The sequence below is a fragment of the Ranitomeya variabilis genome, chromosome 2 (assembly GCF_051348905.1).
Source record: "Ranitomeya variabilis isolate aRanVar5 chromosome 2, aRanVar5.hap1, whole genome shotgun sequence".
NCBI lineage: Eukaryota > Metazoa > Chordata > Amphibia > Anura > Dendrobatidae > Ranitomeya > Ranitomeya variabilis.
This window is the reverse complement of record NC_135233.1, coordinates 805364175-805385654: the sequence shown is the minus strand read 5'-3', so window position 1 is coordinate 805385654 and position 21480 is coordinate 805364175. Positions and strand designations below refer to the sequence as shown.

The window sequence follows — 21480 nt, the reverse complement described above, 5'->3', positions numbered from 1 at the left end:
AAATGTTGAAAGGCTTTCGAGAAGTGAACAAGGTAACCCTCCAGCAAATGCAGGCATTACTGGGCCTACTGACGTTCGCCTGCCGCGTAATGCCGGTCGGCAGAGCATTCTCACGCAGACTATCTTTGGCAACAAAAGGCGCTGCTCAGCCCGGCCATAGAATTAGGCTTACCCGTTCGCTAAAAGCAGATCTACTAGTATGGCAAACGTTCCTACAATCGTACAACGGTCACACGTGTGTTATGGCGAGAGAGATCGCAAGCAAGGAATTAGGGCTGACAATAGGGTGGAACAAAAAAGAGGGATTTGCAGCTATTTATAAAAACCAATGGTGCAAATCGGGTTGGCCAGAGATATGGACGACAACAAAATGGGGGCAAGACCCGGCCCTATGGGAACTGTTTGCGGTAGTAGCAGCGTTGGAGATATGGGCCGTTCAGTTGAGAAACACGAACATTCGTTTCCAAACAAAAAATGTGAAAACGGCACAAGAGTTTGAATCACATGTCTTCTTCATCCCTGCCCATACTCGCTCTCTTGCGCCGACTAGCGCTAATTTGCCTTGAAAACAATATTTGGTGTAGAGCCACCGTGGTGGCGGAAGAAGATGATAATATCATTAACCCACTGTTATTTTCCAATTGGCAGGCTTTCAGAATCCAGCAGCCCAACGCGCAACCCCGGGGTATTCTGTGCCCACTGTCCCTGTGGGACACAGTGGCCAATCATTGATGCCCTTAATCCGGGCCTCCGTTTCGCCAGCTACCTGGCAGGTGTATGGTAAGGCTTGGGAGGAGTGGTGCTCACTAATTCAGGGTAGGCCAGTCGACGAAAGCGACGGAGCGCGAAGCGCAGTGACAACTGATTTCCTATTACGGATGAGGGAAGGCGGGGCGTCGGGCACCTCGGCACAACGGAAATTATCGGGGCTAGCATTTTTCTTTCAATTATTGGGATGGGTAGACGTAACCAAATCCTTCTGCATAAGACAAGCCATAAAAGGTTGGAAGAGGCTTCATCCAAGCCAAGAGTGTCGCCGCCCCATTTCTCTGAGACTATTGCAGGACCTGATTGCGATATCCCCGTCAGTGTGCTCATCGCAATATGAGGTGGCCCTCATATCGGCAGCTTTTGCGACTGTCTTTTTCGGAGCACTGTGTATTAGCAAATTGCTACCGCGGTCAAAAAACACGTCGGAAGGAGGCCTAATTAACGAGGACATGGTTATATGCAGCGACGCCCTGCGCATCATGGTTAGAAAATCCAAATGCGATCCCACCGGTAGGGGCACATGGGTCCTGGTTAACTCTACAGATGGCCCAGCTTGCCCACTAAAAGTGGTTAAAAGATACGCCGTAATAAGACACGTGGGTAGATTTTTCTTCACCCATACAGACGGGTCCCCTCTGACCAAGTACCAATTCCAGGCAATGTTCAAGCGATGCTTGAAAGAAACCGGCGCAAATCCAAAGGAGTACGGAACACATTCGTTCCGGATAGGGGCGGCCACAGAGGCAGCTAGGGCAGGAGTGTCAGAGGCTGAAGTGCAGAGAATGGGTCGTTGGAAGTCCGCATGCTTCGCCAGATACATAAGACCCGACTTGCTTAATTAACATGTATTGTCTCTTACAGGGGTTGAAGTTTGGGTGGTAGGAGATTCCTACGTACACTGGGCCGAAAAGAGGGCCAAACTGCTGCCAGGAGGAACAAATCTCTACATCCCGGGAATAAAAGTTAACTGGAGGGGTATCAGAGGCCTCCAGTGGAAAAAGGTGTTCAAGGAGATGGTGGGCATAGCAAGGTTGGCGGAACGCCCGGTGATATTGGTGTTACACGCAGGTGGCAATGACCTGGGCAAACAAAAGGTGGCCGAGTTGTACAAATGGGTGACAACGGATACGGAACGGTTCAGCAGTCTGTTCAGGAACATGATACTGGTGTGGTCGGAGATAACACCACGGGCCGAATGGCGTGGTGCAAGAGATAAAAAAAGCCATAGAGCGGACAAGGGTGAAATTCAATGCTCGGATCGGAAAATATGTGAGAGGAAGAGGCGGTATCGTGATTCATCACCAATACCTACAAAAGAAAAACACGCCACAATTAAGACCGGACGGAGTTCACCTAACGGACATTGGCCTCGATATTTTTCTGTCTGGTTTACAGGACGGGGTTGAACAGGCCCTAAAAGTGATGGGTGGGGTCGGAGTCCCGCGTAGGTAATACACGGGATCCTCCGTGGCGGAAGAAGCGAAGGAGGGCAAAGGTCGTAGTCGCTCGTTGGTCCAATTCCCCTGTCGATCACGGACAGGAGCTCGGCGCGAGCGGCCGTTACGATATGTAATTGCCCTTCTCAGCTTATTTAATTAATAAACTGTGACCGACCTGTTCAACCCACCTAGGACTGTGTGTGTTTCATTGCGGGATTGATGGGAGGGGGGAAGGCACTGGTTACGACACCAGGTCTCCACAGTCTGGCAGACGCGGTACTGCATAAGGTGCGCGTCTCTGACTGGGGAGCACCCATAGAGAGCATCATTAAATGATGTCAGTGCCAGTTCCCCCCTAGCATCACTCCCCTTTAGTGGTGCACTAATTGGAAGACCCCCAGCCGGCCAGTGGTCACTGGAGGGGAGGGGTCCTACGGCCACTCCTACAGGGGTTAAATCCAGGTGTCCGGCCAGGAACTTTCTCTTTTCCTCCCGGCGGACACCTGGAAGCATTGTCCCACCCTCCCTCCCTTTTTAAAGGCTAAAGATGATACTAAACTGCGGGATGATGTAAATTGGTAAAGACTATTGTAATATTTTACGTAAAAAAAAAAAATAAAAAAAATAATGTGTATATAGGTATGTGATATAACTAACTCTGGTAACCTTTATTAAGTCACAGCGGAAGAAGCGGAGGAGGGCAAAGGTCGTAGTCGCTCGTTGGTCCAATTCCCCTGTCGATCACGGACAGGAGCTCGGCGCGAGCGGCCGTTACGATATGTAATTGCCCTTCTCAGCTTATTTAATTAATAAACTGTGACCGACCTGTTCAACCCACCTAGGACTGTGTGTGTTTCATTGCGGGATTGATGGGAGGGGGGAAGGCACTGGTTACGACACCAGGTCTCCACAGTCAGAAAATAAGTGGTCACCAATTTACAATTTTAATATGAAATGAATGAATACTGTAGTTCCCACAGCTTAGATGGTCTCCGTCCCTCATGGCATGACCACATTGAGGAGGAGTTTGAATTTGCTGTGGTCCAATTACTTTCTTGGGACTGATGGAAACTGCACAGCAATGCACTTGGCTGTTTTCGGTCAGCCCCATGAGCACTAATCTGATTGTTTAGTTTTCACCTATTTGTTGAATTGGTGATCACTGTTGGTGTACCACACCTTTTAATGGGTGATAACTTGTTTTCACTGGGAGACCCCTTTAACCCCTCTGTCAGCACAGAATCACTGTTGAAACAAAGTCCTGCCACTCGGTGCATTGGGGCCAATCATGGAATGTTAAGAGTTGGAAGGGACCTCAAGGGTCATCGTGGTCAACCCCTTGCTTAATGCAGGATTCACTAAACCATCTCTGTCAAGCCTCTGTTTGAAGACTTCCATTGAAGGAGAACTCTCCACCTCTCGTGGCAGCCTGTTCCACTCATTGATCACCCCAACTGTCAAAAAGTGTTTTTCTAATATCTAATTGATATTTTCTCCCTTTCAGTTTCATTCCATTGCTTCTCGTTTGGTTCTTCTACACTGACATCCCTTCACATATTTGTTGACCGCTATCAAGTCTGCTCTTAGCCTCTTTTTTTTTTGCAAGCTAACTATTCCCACATCCTTTAACCGTTCCACTTAGGGCATAGTTTACAGTCCAGTCACCATCCTGGTAGCTCTTCTCTGAACTTGCTCCAGTTTTTCAATGTCTTTTTTTTAAATGTGGTGCTCATAACTGGACACAGTATTCCAGATGCAGCCTGACCAAGGAGGAGTAAAGGGGGATAATTACTTCATGTGATCTAGACTCTGTTTCTCTTAATATATTCTAAACCACTATGCCTTTTTTGCTGCTGCATCACACCGTTGACTCATATGCAGCCTGTGATCTATAATTATAAGTACCGTATATACTCGAGTATAAGCCGAGAATTTCAGCCCATTTTTTTAGGCTGAAATTGCCCCTCTCGGCTTATACTCGAGTCATACCCAGGGGTCGGCAGCTTCTTCCTGTAGTGAGCGGTCACATGGTACCGCTCATTACAGTAATGAATATGGACACCACTCCACTCCCATAGGGGTGGAGCCGCTTATTCATTACTGTAATGAGCGGTACCATGTGACCGCTCAGTACAGGAAGAAGGCGTCGGGGAAGCAGGGACCGCGCCATGAGCCGGTGAGTATTAGCAGTGCGCTATATTCACCTGCTCCCCGTTCCACCGTCGCCAGCTGCCACTGCGTCTTCTGCATCCTCTGCACTGATGCTCAGGTCAGAGGGCGCGGTGACACGATTAGTGCATGCCGCCCTCTGCCTGAGCAGTCAGTGCAGTGGACGGGGAACGTAGTGGCGGCTGGCAGCGGTGGAACGCGGAGCAGGTGAATATAGAAAGTGCCGGGGGCCTGAGCGAAGAGAGATGTGTTGTTTTTTTTTTTTTCGTTTTGTTTTTTTGTTTTTTTTTTAAATCTCAGCAACAGCATATGGGGCAAATGACTGTATGGAGCATCTTATGGGGCCATAATCAGCATTTACGGAGCATTACATGGGGCAAATGTCTGTATGGAGCATCCTATGGGGCCCTAATCAGCATTTATGGAGCATTACATGGGACAAATGACTATGGAGCATCTTATGGGGCCATAATCCAGCATTTGTGGAGCATTACTTGGGGCAAATGACTGTATGGAGCATCTTATGGGGCCCATCATGAACTGTATGGAGCATTATATGGGGCTCCTGATTCAATATGGATATTCAAAAACACTGAACCTACTGATGTCTCAATTAATTTTACTTTTATTGGTATCTATTTTTATTTTTGACATTTACCTGTAGCTGCTGCATTTTCCACCCTAGGCTTATACTTGAGTCACTAAGTTTTCCCAGTTTTTTGTGGCATAATTAGGTGGGTCGGCTTATACTCGAGTATATACGGTATGTTGCTTAGTTCTATTGCTCCTGTTTTGTAGATTTAATTTGTTTTCTTGCCCAGATGTAGAATCTTGGATTTCTCTCTTGAATACCCTTCTATTAGTCACTGCCCATTGTTCAAGCTTATCTAAATCCTTCTGAATCCTTTGTCTGCTTAAGTGCTAGCCATCTCTCCTATCTTTGCATCGTCTGCAAATTTGATTAGTTTACCTTCTTTTTCCTTATCTAGATCATTTATAAAAATGTTGAACACCACTGAAGCCAGGACAGAGCCTTGTGGTACCGTACCTGAAACATACTTCCAATTGGATATCCAACCAATTATTACCACTCTTTGAGTATGATCACTGAGCCAGTTATAATTCTACCTAATCGTAGCTTTGTCAATTCCATACTTGGTCATTTTTCCAATAATGATAGTATGAGATACTTTATCAAATGCTTTGCTAAAGTCAAGATATACTATATCTACCGCATTTCCCTGATCCACCCAGTCAGTGATTCCATCATAGAAGGAAATTAGATTAGTCTGGCATGACTTGTTTGCTACAAACCCATGCTGGCTCTGGTTAATTACTATACCCTCATCCAAGTACTTACATACATTATTTTAATAATTTGTTCAAAGATCTTTCCTAATATAGAAGTAAGGCTCACTGGCCTGGAAATTATATTAATTTCCTGGCTCCATCTTTTCCTTTTTTGAAGATTGGGACAACATTTGCCCTTCTCCAAACTTCTGGGACTTCCCTTGTTCTCCAGGATTTTTCAAAGATTCTGATTCTGGCCAGTTCGGCAATTTCCTCTTCTAACTCGCTCAGTACCCTAGGATGTATTTCATCTGGACCAGGATACGTAAATTAATTTAAATTAGCCAAGTGTTCTGTGTATAGATGATGCAGATTCTTTTATTCCTTTAATGGCACCTTGAAGATTTGTGCCATTTAAATACACCTTAAGAGTCATTCTGTGCTGACAGTTCCTTTTTAAGTAAAGTGACCTAGGGCTTACTGAACAACTGTTCCATTCAAACTTTTTTTTGTATTCACTGTGCTCATGCATCATCCTTTCTAGTGATCGCTGGAGAGCGCGACAATGATCACATTCTTAGAAGTTGATTTTTTTTTATTTATTTATTTATTTTTTCAAATCTGTTCTAAGAATAGATGGGAACACCAGTTCTGAAGCACTCCTCAACATTGAATTGGTACTGCCATTTCTCCAAAGTGTCTCAGAAGCGGTTTTTAACACCTCGTCAGGCCGCTTGTTGTTTGCGCTATGTAGCCTGTGTGCCATAAACATGCTACAATGACCTGGGGCATCTCCAGATTTTTCTCCCTTCGAGCACACCTGGGATGTCAATCAGGGCTGTGGTGTCTGGATTTGTCCATTTTGGAGGAGTCTGCATAAATTAAACTGACTCAGACTCCTAAAATATAAATTGGTATCAGTAGTTCAACTCAAAATATGCTTAATTTTTTTTCAGAAGAATTTGGGAAAGTTTTGAAATGTCTTATAAATTTCTGTTCCTGATCTAAGGATCTTGGCTTTTAGATGAGATGAATCTGTGCTGCACTTTATGTACATGCTTAGTAGTGAGGCAGTGCTGTGGGGTCGGGGAAAAATGAGGAGTCGGAAGATTGGCTTACCAACTCTACAGACCTAGATGTCATTGGTTGGTAGCTGCCAGCAGCAGATGTTGACGATTTGCGTGCCCAAGTGCATTCAGGAAGACAGAATATTCCTCAGACACCATTAATTTCCTCATTGATGATAACATGCTAATGTGTGCAAGTTCGAGTATTTTTCTGCAGGGCGCTCACCCACAACATTGAATAAATTTAGATGTTTTGAAAATGTACTTTTCATTTTGTAATTTGCAAATCAGTAACAAGCCTTTCCATCCTATGATTTCCATACTTCCAACACTTCTTTGAGTTGAAATCAAATCATTGCGTATAGTTTGATGTTTGGGTGCTTTTGTCCTGTATTTGTGTCTTTGACTTTCGTAGGTTGTAATTTCCCTAAATAGGAAATAGTCTATGCAATCATGTCATCTGCCTCTTTATTTCGCTCTTCCTCCCTCTCAAGCTTTTGCTGTCCGTTTCCTCTGACGGATATGAAATCTGTAATAAAGATCCACAGTAGAAGTTTTCACTGGACTGCGCTCTTCATGACATGTTATATAATACAGCTTTGTGAACGCGACCTTCAGAGCTATGCTTATGAGGACAACCTGTCAGCGGATGACACTGAAAAGCATGCCTAGTCATCCAGGCTCTCTGGTATGCCCTGGATATTTTCTAAATAGGAGAATGAATGAAAAGTTAATAGATTTACTTTGGTAGATATTATGCATCTCCTACTGCAAGGAACTGTCTGTCTTATTGTTTCTTCTGCTTGGACATACTCATATTTTATATAATTTGTCAGAAAAGTGCCTAAAATGTGAAGTTTTCCACACATTATTGATTCTGGCCACTATGCTATCAACTGAATTCTAGGCGTCATTTCTAAATTAAAGCCTAGAATTCAGGTTATATCAGTGTGGCCAGAGCCAACCATTAAAATGTGTAGAACACTTCTTTTATATGTAGTATTAAGGTAGAGCAATAGAAATGCTAATGCAGTTGGCAAGCTAATGGTAAACAATCTAAAAGTTTACAGGTTTGTGATGTAAAACATTTGTGTTCCTTCAAACTCCATGAACATTTCTGCGGGGGGGGGGGGGTTAGGCTATGTATACACGATGCGTTTTTGATGCGTTTTCACGCGGAAATGGTCCAAAAACGTGATGGAATCCTTATGCAAGGTAATTCCGTGACAATCCTGAAGTTTTGTGCACAAGATCAGTAAATTTCCATTTGTATTTGCAGTGCATTTTTTTTCTGTAGTATGTCCATTCTTTTTGTGTTACTTTCCGCACCTATTGACTTCAATTGAGTCCGTCAAATCCGCCGCAAAAATGCAGGTATAAAAATGTTTGCGGATTTGCTGAGTTTTTGTATTGTGTTTTACTGGCTTCCTATGTTTGTCTCCCACACTTTCATCATGTGACAGCATGGGAAACACAGATGCGGTGGTTTTTATCAGCGGTAACGCTACCACCGGTAAGACTGTCGGTCACAGCACTGCAGGATCATGCTGGCAGATGGCAGCATGAGCCTGCAGCTGACTGTGACCCGCAATGGTGACCTGCAGTAAAAAGCTGGCGTGGGCTGATGAGACTGCTGCTCCCATCGGGCTATGTCTGCTGTCACTGATAACAGTGACAGCAGGTGCCGCTGATGGGAGAAGTAGTCTCATCTGCTGACGCCTGTGCTCAGTTTAAAAAAAAAAAAAAAAAGTTAAATTACATACATATGCACATAAAAATAAAAAAAATTTATACTCACAAAAACGCCCAATCCCCGACGCTCTCGACTCCTAGATATAATGTAAAATAATAAACCAATATATACTCACCTGTCTGCCGTACTCCGGGTAATCCAGAGTGTCCCACGGCGATCTCACGTGTAGAACAGTCACATCGGGAGATGTGACCGCTCTATCTGGCCACCGGCGATACACTCACAAGAGGTGATCACTCCCGCAGTGTATCACTGAGCTGCTGTGAGAGTTCACCGGAGTTAATCACCTCCGGTGCTCTCACGGCACCGCTGCATGACAACTTTCCCATGCAGCAGTAGTGCCATCAGGGAGATCAGCTGATGAACTTCTGTAGTCAGATGAGACAAAAATTTAATCTCTTTGGCATTAGCTCAACTTGCCGTGTTTGGAGGAAGAGAAATGCTGCCTATGACCCAAAGAACACCGTCCCCACTGTCCAACATGGAGGTGGAAACAGTGTTTTGGGCGTGTTTCTCTGCTAAGGGCACAGAACTACTTCACCGCAACAATTGGAGAATGGATGGAGCCATGCACCGCTAAATCCTGAGTGACAACCTTCTTCCCTCCACCAGGACATTAAAATGGATCGTGGCCTGATCTTCCTGCAAGACAATGCCCCAAAACATACAACCAAGGCAACAAAAGAGTGGCTCAAAAAGAAGCACATTAATGTCATGGAGTGGCCTAGCCAGTCTCCAGACCATAAACCCATGAAAATGTATGGAGGGAGTTGAAGTTCCGAGTTTCCAAGCGACAGCCTCAAAATCTTAATGATTTAGAGATGATCTGCAAAGAGGAGTGGACCAAAATTCTTCCTGACATGTGCGCAAACCTCATCATCAACTACAAAAAAACGTTTGACTACTGTGCTTGCCAACAAGGGTTTTGCCACCAAGTATTTACTCTTGTTTGCCAGAGGGATCAAATACTTATTTCTCACTGCAAAATGCAGATAAATGCATATAATTTATACAATGTGATTTTCTTTATTTTATTTTTGATATTCTATCTCTCAATGTTATAATTAACCTACCCTTAAAGTTATCGACTGTCCATGTCTTTGTCAGTGGGAAACTTACAAAATCAGCAAGGGATCAAATACTTTTTCCCCCACTGTATCTGTGTTACCCACATGCCAGAACCAGTTTCTCCTGTGCAAAGAACTGCAACTTGAAAATCACCAACTCCGCTTTTTTATCCTTCAAACTGTAGGTATTCCAACTAATTTGTTTTGTATAATCTACCAAACAATGTATGTGTTTATTTTCATTGTTTTCTCTTTCCACCCCAAATTGTCTGCTCAAAAACATTTTCAACTTGTTAAAAGCCATTTTGGTCCAAGTTGTTCTTTTGTGGTTATTCTGTTTGATGCCAAGACCTTTCTTTGCGAATTTACATAAGTAACGTGAAATGCATTCCTATTCCTGATGATTAGTTTTTCAGTTAATTGAATAGAAGATGGCTGATGTCCAAATCCAATTATTTCTTTAATCGAATGTGGAACCCCAAATCACATCCACAAATTGTCTGTGGGAAAAAAAATCAGTTGAAAAAAAAGAACTTTATTCTGAAAAATAAACTCGTTTGATGGTAACTTATAGAATCCTACTGTTAAGCTTTTTATTCTCCAAATATGTTTTTAGCAACACTCGCTGCCCTGTTATTTCCCAGTGTTCAGATCTAGGCCAAAGCACAGAAATTAAGCTGCCTTTGTATAGTGCTTTGTTGTTTTACACAATCATGTTAAAAGACTAGTAACCCACTGAGGACCATAATAGAAATATTTTAAAATATATTCTGAAGTGCATTTTTTGTATGGCGTCACATCGGTGCTGACTGAGTAATGGAGGTCTGAGTAATAAAATAACATTATGAATATGTTGAAAGAAAATCTGTTAACTCCCCCAATAGCACAGCATAAAAGTGTGTATAAAAGCAATGTTGGCAGGTTTTTGCCTTGCCAGTCGGGTAGAAGCCTCCTGTGGATTTGTCATTTATGCCAGGACAATTATTCTCCACCACTCTTCTTCTTTTAGTACAAGATGTTTTTCCATTCTGTCCATTTTTGACCAGTCGCTTACAGTATTCGCGTTGCGCTTAAGCTTTTGAACCATACATTACCCAGCTAGTATACTGCAGTAGTAAATACGTATGTGGAAACTCTGAGCCATTGTTTCAGTTCTTCCTAACCATGAAGGGTGTTATCTTTTTTTTTTTTTTCTATTGATGTATCCTCGTACATGTAATCAACATATTAGTTTAAAGGCATCAATCAAGAAGATATTTTTCAAGAATCCACCTACAGTAATATCACAAAAGGTAGAACACCCCTCACATTTTCGTAAATATTTTATAGTATAGTATGACATTTGTTACAATGTAAAGTAATCTGTGTACAGCTCGAACAACAGTGTAAATTTGGTTTTCTCTCTAAGTAACGCAACACACCGCCATTAATTTGTAAGCGCTGGCAACAAAAGTGAGTACACACCTAAGGGTAGGTGTCACGGTCACACATGTCCGCTGCGTCCAAAGCTCTGCCTTGTATTGAATGCAAGTGTTTCCGCATGTGTTCATTGAACCATGCGGAATCATCACACCCAATACATTGTACAGGTGAGATTTATCTTTCAGAGACTCGAGTCTCCGCAAGATTAATTGACATGCTGCGGTCTGGAAAGATGTCCCTCATGTGCGTCTCTGCAGGATGTCTTTGGACGAATAGTGGGCATGGGATTTCTAGAAATCCTATCCACTATGCTGTAACATCTGGACTCTGCGGGATGGACTGTGTGCAAGTATGCAGCGTCCAACCCACAGCATTTACTTACCATGTGCACCTCCCCTAAGTGAAAATGACCAAATTGTGCCCAATTAGCCATTTTTCTTCCCCAGTGTCATGTGACTCATTAGTGTTACCAGGTCTCAGAAGTGAATGGGGAGCAGGGGTGTTAAATTTGGTGCTATTGCTCTAACACTCTCGCGTACTGGTCACTGGAAGTTCAACATGGAACCTTATGGCAAACAACGCTCTGAGGATCTGAAAAAAAGATTGTTTAACCACCTAAAGATTGCCTAGGCTGTAAGAAGATTACCAACACCCGGACACTGAGCTGCAGCACAGTGGCTAAGATCATACAGCGGTTTAACAAGACAGGTTCCACTCAGAATTGGCCTCACCATGGTCAACCCATGGAGTTAAGTGCATGTGTTCAGCGTCATATCCAGAGGTTGTCTTTTCAAAATAGATGTATGAGTCCTGCTCGCATTGCTGCAGAGGTTAAAGGGGTTGGGTGTCAGCCTGTCAGTGCTCAGAACATATGCCCCACACTGCATCAAATTGGTCTGCATGGTTGTTGTCCCAGAAGGAAGCCTCTTCTAAAGATGATACACAAGAAAGCCTGCAAACACTTTGCTGAAGACTAGCAGACTAAGGACATGAATTACTGGTACCATCTTCTGTGATCTGATGAAACCAAGATCACCTTATTTCGTTCAGCTGGTGTCAAGCTTGTGTGGTGGCAATCAGGTGAGGAGTACAAAGACAAATGTGTCTTGCCTATTGTCAAGCATGGTGGTGGGAGTGTCATTGTTTGGGGCAGCATGAGTGCTGCCGGCTGTGGGGAACTACATTTCATTGAGGGAACCATGTACTGTAACATAGTTAAACAGAGCATAATCACCTCTCTTCAGAAACTGGGCCGCAGTGCAGTATTCCAACATAACGACCCCAAACACCTCTCCAAGACTACCACTGCCTTGCTAAAAAAAAAAATGAATATAAAGGTGCAGGAATAGCCAAACATGTCTCCAGACCTAAACCCTATTGAGCATTTGTGGGGCATTCGCAAATGGGAGGTGGAGGAGCGCAAGGTCTCCAACATCCACCAGCTCCATTATGTCATGGGGGGAGTAGAAGAGGATTCCAGTGGCAACCTTTCAAGCTCTAGTGAACTCCATGCCCATGAGAGTTAAGACTGTACTTGAAAATAATGGTGGCCACACAAAATATCGACACTTTGGGCACAAGTTAGCCATTTTCCAAAAGTGTACTCGCTTTAGTTGCCACCGGTTTATATGTTAATGGCTGTGTTGAGTTATTTAGAGGGCACCCCAAATTTGCACTGTTATACAAGCTGTACACAACTACTTTACATTGTATCAAAGTGTCATATCTTTAGTATTGTTACACGAAAAGATAATTAAAATATTTACAAAAATGTGAGGGGTGTACTCTCTTTAGTGATATATTTCATACAGCTCTTTTTATTTGTCTCCATCTCTGAAGTACAGTAGAAGAATATGTTGAAATATTAACGACTAGGACTTTGTCCAACTCTCCTGAGAATGCTAGCAATAATGTCTTGTGACTTTGTGTCTCTCACAAGCCAATTTTAACATTTTTATGCCAGTCAAGATGTATAGATGGCATAAGACAGGAGTGTGACAGCTATTAACATGTTAAACATAGGAACATTTTTAATATGTTGGTGGTTATTCCAAATTAAAAAAAAAAAAAAAAAAAAAGTTCCCTTTAGTTCCAGATTTAACTAATTTTTCAAAGTGTAGGTGTCGATACAGAAAGAAATACAAAAAGCATAGCACTAGTCATTTACCGGAGTTATGGCGCCCAGTAAGCTGAATGTTGTGTGAACCTAAAAAGGACCTCTTCTCCTAAGGGTACTGACACACTCTGCAACTTTCCAACGATCACGACCAGCGATACGACCTGGCCGTGATTGTTGGAAAGTCGTTGTGTGGTCGCTGGAGAGCTGTCACACAGACCGCTCTCCAGCGACCAACGATGCCGAGGTCCCGGGTAACCAGGGTAAACATCGGGTTACTAAGCGCAGGGCCGCGCTTAGTAACCCGATGTTTACCCTGGTTACCAGCGTAAAAGTAAAAAAAATAAAACAGTACATACTCACATTCCGGTGTCCTTCAGGTCCCTTGCCGTCTGCTTCCCGCTCTGACTGAGTGCCGCCGTAAAGTGAAAGCAGATCACAGCAGTGACGTCACCGCTGTGATCTGCTCTTACTTTCCGGCCGGCAGTCAGTAACAGCCTCTTCCTTCTCTCCTGAAATGCTGTGGAATGAGGATTAGGGATTTATCTCTTGTGGTGATTGGCAATATTCTTGTGTCATGTTGGCTTTTCTCCATTTTCCATGATGCATCGCTGTTCATGGACATAGTGCTTGTTCTAGCTTTGAGGAACAGGTGCACTGCCGAGTTCACTAATCCTATGTCTATTCACAGCCTGGACTGAGCCGAGTCCAGATAGATTTCTGCACACACAATCTACTGGAATTAAAGGGACAGGAGCAGCAATTGAAGATGCTGGTGCCTTCACTAGTTCTCATGTATCCGTTCAGCTTCATTCCTGAATAGATTTCCCCTTCTATAGCCCATAAAGAACCTTTCTCCCTTTTTTCCGACAGTCTTTGATGCTGTAGAGTGCAATTCTTTCCCATCACCCCTTGCTACTCTTCTGTGAGTGCTCTCCTTTCTCTTTACACAGACTGTTTTTCCTCATCTACACTTTGATACAGTACAGCCTGTGTCTTCTGCCTTTTGTTAAGAAGTTGATGCTTTCTCCCACTTTTAGACTCTGACCTGTGCTTTACAAGCTTTTTTCATCCTTGTTAACATCTCTAAACCTGTATTGACTCAGTGGATTTGTGTGGTTCATGGCAAAACCATGCATATTTTACTACAAACTGCTGTGCTCTTGCAATTTGATTACACAGGTCAACAAAAAAAAATTTTTTTTCTGGTGTCCAAAATATTTTAATGAATTTGGGGTATTTTGGGGGTGCTGATTCTGAATATGCTATCAGTTTTGCCAGATTGGCTCAAGTTTTTGAGATTTTTGGTATCTTATTTATAGCACTTGTTGGTAAATGCGACGCATCATCTCATTAATTTCTTTGGATTAGTACTTGAACTGAGCAGTTCTCAATATAGTTTTGTGTTAATTAGTGTTCTAAAAGTTTGTTCATAGCTTGATTTTTGCACTAACTTTATGTTGTTGTCTGTTTTCCAGTGAAAAGCATGAACTCATCAAGAAGAAGTTGTCTTAACGATCCAGACTCATTCTGTTACATTTGTGGTGAATACACACTGCCAAAACATAGAAGAAACATAACAGACTTCGTAAAAAAAGTGTATTTTGCCTATTTTGGGGTTATGCTTGGGGACCAAGACAAGTTTTGGGCACCACACATAGTGTGCAAAGCATGTATCGAATTATTACGAAAATGGAGCAAAGGACAAAGAAAAAGCTTCAAATTTGGTGTTCCAATGGTGTGGAGAGAGCCAAAAAATCATCATGATGACTGTTATTTCTGTGCAGTGCAAGTGCAAGGATTCAATAAGCATAAGAAACGAAAATGGGAGTAACATGGAATCTGCAAGAAGGCCTGTCCCTCATTGTGAAGATGTGCCTGTACCTGTGTTTACCATAAATAACAGTCATCATGATGATTTTTTGGCTCTCTCCACACCATTGGAACACCAAATTTGAAGCTTTTTCTTTGTCCTTTGCTCCATTTTCGTAATAATTCGATACATGCTTTGCACACTATGTGTGGTGCCCAAAACTTGTCTTGGTCCCCAAGCATAACCCCAAAATAGGCAAAATACACTTTTTTTTACGAAGTCTGTTATGTTTCTTCTATGTTTTGGCAGTGTGTATTCACCACAAATGTAACAGAATGAGTCTGGATCGTTAAGACAACTTCTTCTTGATGAGTTCATGCTTTTCACTGGAAAACAGACAACAACATAAAGTTAGTGCAAAAATCAAGCTATGAACAAACTTTTAGAACACTAATTAACACAAAACTATATTGAGAACTGCTCAGTTCAATTACTAATCCAAAGAAATTAATGAGATGATGCGTCGCATTTACCAACAAGTGCTATAAATAAGATACCAAAAATCTCAAAAACTTGAGCCAATCTGGCAAAACTGATGACATATTCAGAATCAGCACCCCAAAAATACCCTAAATTCGATGAAATATCTTTGGCACCAAAAATGCTGTTGACCAGTGTTATTAATCATGCATTTTTAATGATGAAACATTGTTTTACATGTTTCGGCTGTAAAATGTGGACAACCAAAATCCTCTGCACCTAACTGCAGCAATTCACCGTTAACTACGGGGTCTTGATACACAACTTTTGTCTGCAGGGAACACTTATATTATGTGTTACCAGTCTCACTTTGGAAGAGGAGGTCGAGCAAAGAACAATTACAGTGGATTCATTAATACTGGCGTTTTGTATACTAGTCATAATAAAGGGCTTGCTGGAGTACGATTTGCCAAATCTTAATGAATGAGTCTTAACTTGATGAATTCGGCACATCTTCTCAGTGGCGTGTGCTTCATCAGAAAGTGACATTTCTAGCTTTTTTCATAATTTATTGGGCAAGTATAGCCACTGAATAGATGAATTGGTCTGGCAGAAACCTTCCTCATTATGCCTTTATCTGCGTGAACCAGTCTGTTCTCTGTAAAAGCCACAAATCTCTTCACAGTATGATCATGTTTGTTTTCGTAAAATATCTAAAGTTTTCATACATTGCCCTAGGCACTATTTGATGCTTTCTTTCCCATTGTGCTTTGAAATCTGTGGCCTGCTTAATAATGTGGAATATCCTTCTAAAGTAGTTTTCCTTTTAATATTGCTCACCTGGCAAACTAATTATCAAAGGTGTTTGTGATTGATTTCAGTGATCCAAAGAGCCCTGAGACATAAAACCATCCATGAGTTTATTTGAAAAACAAAAAATTTAATCTTTGACACTTAAATCCAATAATTTGAAACACTGTGTATTGACAAAGTGGCTAAGAAAAATATCAATACATCAGTGCCTATGTCCTTAAGTGGATTGTTGAAAGCATGACTATATCAAATGCACACGGGGCACAGGAAAAAAAATTCTCCTCTGCTGCATATTTCAATAATAAGTGTTTGAATTTTAACTTAAACTATTGTCGTTTGCTTAGGAAAAATGCTTTCCTGAGCAGAGGGATGCCATTTGGAGAAAGTGCTGAAAATTGTGTATGCTAAGGAAACATGCCAACTACTACTTGGCATCACCGCGTTTTCTATTTGCTAAAGTGGTAAAAAAAAATTGTTATTCTGAACTCTGTGACCAGAGCTCTGTTACTAACAAAAATGGAAATTTGTAGATTGGTTCTTAAAGCTGCAAGCAGTGAATTATACCAATGATGAGAACAAATGGCATTGATTGTACTGCAATAGTATCGGGTAACTGGCATACTTATATTAGTAGCCCTACCCCAATGTGTTGGTTTATGCCAATGTTATTTAGCTACAGATAGACGTTTAGCGATACATTGACTTGTAAGGAAAAGATGCCCTGTAAAAGTAGAATATGTAATAATGCCTTATGTTTCTTTAATGCCATGCTTTATTTGCTTTGTTCCTGCTGACTTTAGTGGTTCATTAGTGAGACGACAGACTATGCAAAAGTCGCTATTGCACATTGTTTCATGGGTAATAAACCTTACAGATTGACAAATCCTATAAAAGCATTTTCTGTGAATGGCACGCTATAAGGCTTCCGTGCAGTGTTCAGGAGTAGACATTCATAATGGTATGAGGGAGAATATCATCTGTCTTCTCGGTATAAAAAATTCACAACTGTGCAGGTGAGTTGTTCTCATAAATAATTCAGTGCCGTCACTGCTATTTTATAGCCACCCATTTTCTAGCAAAACTGTAGAAGGCAAGGACGTGGCTTCCTATAAAACACATTCACATAATGAAGTTTTGAGAGTCCTTTGCGAACGGTCCTTTGCTGCTCATTCACTTTATTAATTCATGATTTAATACAATAAAACATAAGCTTCCTGAATTGGGATCAGAAAAGATGCTGCAGCCCCGTGTGCCATCTGCCAATACTACTAACATTTCTGCCCTCCTCCCACTTCTTCTACTTGTCACACTTTACGAAAAAAAAAATTCTTTGCAATATACCTGTAATAATTAATGCATGCATTTCTAACAGGGCTATCTCCATTTAAGAAATCTGGTAGATTACATGGAACCTGAACACAAATATATGGTCTAGAGGTTGACACTGTATATTGTTAAAGGGCTTTTCCAGACTTGAGCTAAATTTCTGCAGTCACTTAATTGCCCCATGGATTGATTTGCACACTGGTGGTCACTCGCCAACTAGATTCTTATTCTATTCTTTCAAAGTTCTATTTAGCTGAAACCTGGAAAAAGCCCTTTAACCTATTAATGTAAAGTATAGATACGTTGTCATGTATACACTTATTCGCACGTGATGTGGAGTGCGCCTGCAAGGGTTAATTTATCTCCTCTCACTTAGTTCAGCTCTCAATCTCTGTTTTAGCCTGTATAGTGAGCAAAGATCACACCCGACACATTCAGCACACCTTGATTTCTTAACACTGCCACCACTCATCAAACATACGGAGTGATGAATCCCCAAGATATGTTGCTGTCAGACAATCAAAAGGTCACACACACTCTGAAAGGCTATGGATTCTTTTGGAGCATACAAGGGTCAAACTTATTAAAGAGTTTAAGCTTTAATAAAAACATACAGTGCTTATAATGAATACTAGATGTTTCCAGCCAGCTAATGCTCGGCACGCTCATTGCTATCTAATTAACGCTGCTGGTGATTAAACAAAAGTAAATAATGACAACATTCAATAGCGCTTACGCAGGTGGTAAATTAACTTAAAATGAAGTTAATAACAATAGTGTGGTGATGTGGTGGGGGTGGGATTGTGTGTGGTAATGGGGTGGGGGGCCGGATTATGGGTGATGTGGTGGGGGGGGCGGGATTATGTGTGGTAATGTGGTGGGGGGCAGGATTGTGTGTGGTAATGTGGTGGGGGCGGGATTATGTGTGGTAATGTGGGGGAGGCGGGATTGTGTGTGATAATGGGGTGGGGGCAGGATTATGTGTGGTGATGTGGTGGGGGGGCGGGATTATGTGTGGTAATGTGGTGGGGGGCAGGATTGTGTGTGGTAATGTGGTGGGGGCGGGATTGTGTGTGGTAATGTGGGGGCGGGATTATGTGTGGTAATGTGGGGGAGGCGGGATTGTGTGTGATAATGGGGTGGGGGGCAGGATTATGTGTGGTGATGTGGGGGCGGAGCTACTTGCAGGGGGTGGGATTAGCGAGTAATCACGATGCCTCATATATATAGATATAAAAAGGTAAAAACAAATCACACAAATATGCAAAACAGTTATAAAATAGGGATAAATAACAAATACCAAACTGTAGATGGAAATATTTATATTCTGTTTTCCTTGAGGGAAGGAAAAGTGAATTATGGATCGCATCAGCCTCCCAGGCTGCTCACTTGTGAACACCATCTCTGTATCACCCAACTTTTTATATTCCTGACCATAGGCTTATATATCTAGATTGGCCCCCTTTAAAAGATGCTGTTTGTGAATGGATGACAGGCTAAGCTGTGGCATTTCAAATATCCTGTGTCTCCCTCTCTCTCTATACACACGATAGGAAATATTTTTTCCTACCTACAAACCATTTGTGAGCTCTTTGAAGGTGCCATGCGTGACACTTCTCTCTGAGTTCCTGCAATAAGGTTAGGCTGATGCAATCTCTTGTGGGCTGAGACCGTATGGGTGTGCATAGTAACCAGTTCTATTGATATTATCGTCTACCTTACAATTTTATTTACTTCCTTCACATACGTCATTGTTGCGATGTCTGTGTGTGTGGAAAGGGCTCTAGAGCTGAGCTGTCTTCACATTTGGTAAGCGCTTGCTATCTAAAATATAGCCAACATCTGAGTCTTAACAGCCGCAGTCTGAGCCAAGCGCCGATCGCTGTTAACTCTTTAAATGCCATTGTCAGTCATGTGACTGAGTGGTGAGGCACGATGGGTTACAATTAGAGATGAGCAACTATGTTCGGAAACGATCACTGAATCCGAATTTACCTTATTCCATATTGGTACCCTATTAGTGCTGAATTCGTTTGACGATCCTTTCCGCACGTATTTGCTCATTTGTACTCCCATTAACTCCAATGGCGTTAGGCTATGTTCGGCAAATATTGCAAAAACAATATTCGCCGGTGATCGTAATCCGAACCGAATATTGAAAAATTGTCTCGACGCAGCACAGACCAGAAGTCTTTCTCAATGCAATTCCATGAGACCCTTGATATGATTTTAATAGATTTACATTGATAAAGCGACATTAACAATGCATGATCCAACTAGTCTCATTAATGGTCACATGCAGCTTCGTAGCCGAACAGCTCATCAGCCGGAGCGTTCAATGTATCCGGGTTCCCGCTGCAGCTTATTCGGTAAGCGCTATAGCTTGCTGAATAAGCAGAGACCCAATCAAATTTGCTTATCTCTAATTACTTTCTATTTTGAAGCCTGAAGACATTTCTGGGTAACAATTTATTGTCAAAGTGGCAGTAACTGGGTTCTCGCTACACAAGAAGTATCCTATTCTGAAGGCATCCGATCACTGGAGGCATATTAATTTATTTAATAATCGCCTGCCAGCATTGTGGTGTCTTAACTCGCCACATGGATCTTTATCATTTGCATCCAATCTACTATATAATTGTCTAAGGGTCACTTCCGTCTGTCTGTCCTTCTTTCTGTCTTTCTTTCTGTCTTTCTTTCTGTCTTTCTTTCTGTCATGGATATTCATTGATCGCGGCCTCTGTCTGTCATGGAATCCAAGTCGCTGATTGGTCGTGGCTGTTTTGCCACAACTAATCAGCGACGGGCATAGTCCGGCGGAAAAATGACCGCTCCTTCCTCCCCGCAGTCAGTGCCCGCTCCGTACTCCCCTCCAGTCTGCCCTCACACAGGGTTAATCGCAGCGGTAACGGACCGCGTTATGCCGCGGTGTAATGCACTCCGTTACCGCTGCTATTAACCTTGTGTGACCTACTTTTTACTATTCATGCTGCCTATTCAGCATGAATAGTAAAACGATCTAATGCTAAAAATAATAAAAATAAAAAATCGTTATATACTCACCGTCCGTCGGCCCCCGGATCGACAACAGGCCTTTCCCGCTCGCGACGCTCCGGTAACCGGTCCATGCTGCGATCTCGTGAGATGATGACGTAGCGGTCTCGCGAGACCACTGCGTCATCATCTCGCGAGACCGCAATGCACTCTTCAGACCGGAGCGCACGAGCAGCGTCGGTAACTGCTTCGCTTGGATCCAGGGGCTCCGGAAGGTGAGTATATAACTATTTTTTATTTATTTATTTTTTTTAACAGATATGATGCCCACATTGCTATATACTACGTGGGCTGGGCAATATACTACGTGGGCTGGGCAATATACTACATGGGCTGGGCAATATACTACATGGGCTGGGCAATATACTACATGGGCTGGGCAATATACTACATGGACTGGGCAATATACTACGTGGCTGGGCAATATACTACGTGGCTGGGCAATATACTACATGGCTGGGCAATATACTACGTGACTATACAATGTGGACTGCGCAATATAAAACGTGGGCTGCGCAATATAGAACGTGGGCTGCGCAATGTACAACGTGGGCTGCGCAATGTACAACGTGGGCTGCGCAATGTACAACGTGGGCTGCGCAATGTACAACGTGGGCTGCGCAATGTACAACGTGGGCTGCGCAATGTACAAAGTGGGCTGCGCAATGTACAAAGTGGGCTGCGCAATGTACAACGTGGGCTGCGCAATGTACAACGTGGGCTGCGCAATGTACAACGTGGGCTGCGCAATGTACAACGTGGGCTGCGCAATGTACAGCGTGGGCTGCGCTATACACTACACATACATATTCTAGAATACCCAATGCGTTAGAATCGGGCCACCATCTAGTAGAAACATATTTGTGCATTCAGAGCGGCATTCACAGTTCATCTTTGGGC

At 42.6% G+C, this 21480-nt stretch overlaps 1 protein-coding gene across 3 annotated transcripts in view; it reads left to right on the top strand.

Moving 5' to 3' along the window:
- SMAP1 (small ArfGAP 1) overlaps nt 1–21480 on the top strand; it is a 365489-nt gene that overhangs the window by 244929 nt on the left and 99080 nt on the right. The window lies entirely within an intron of this gene.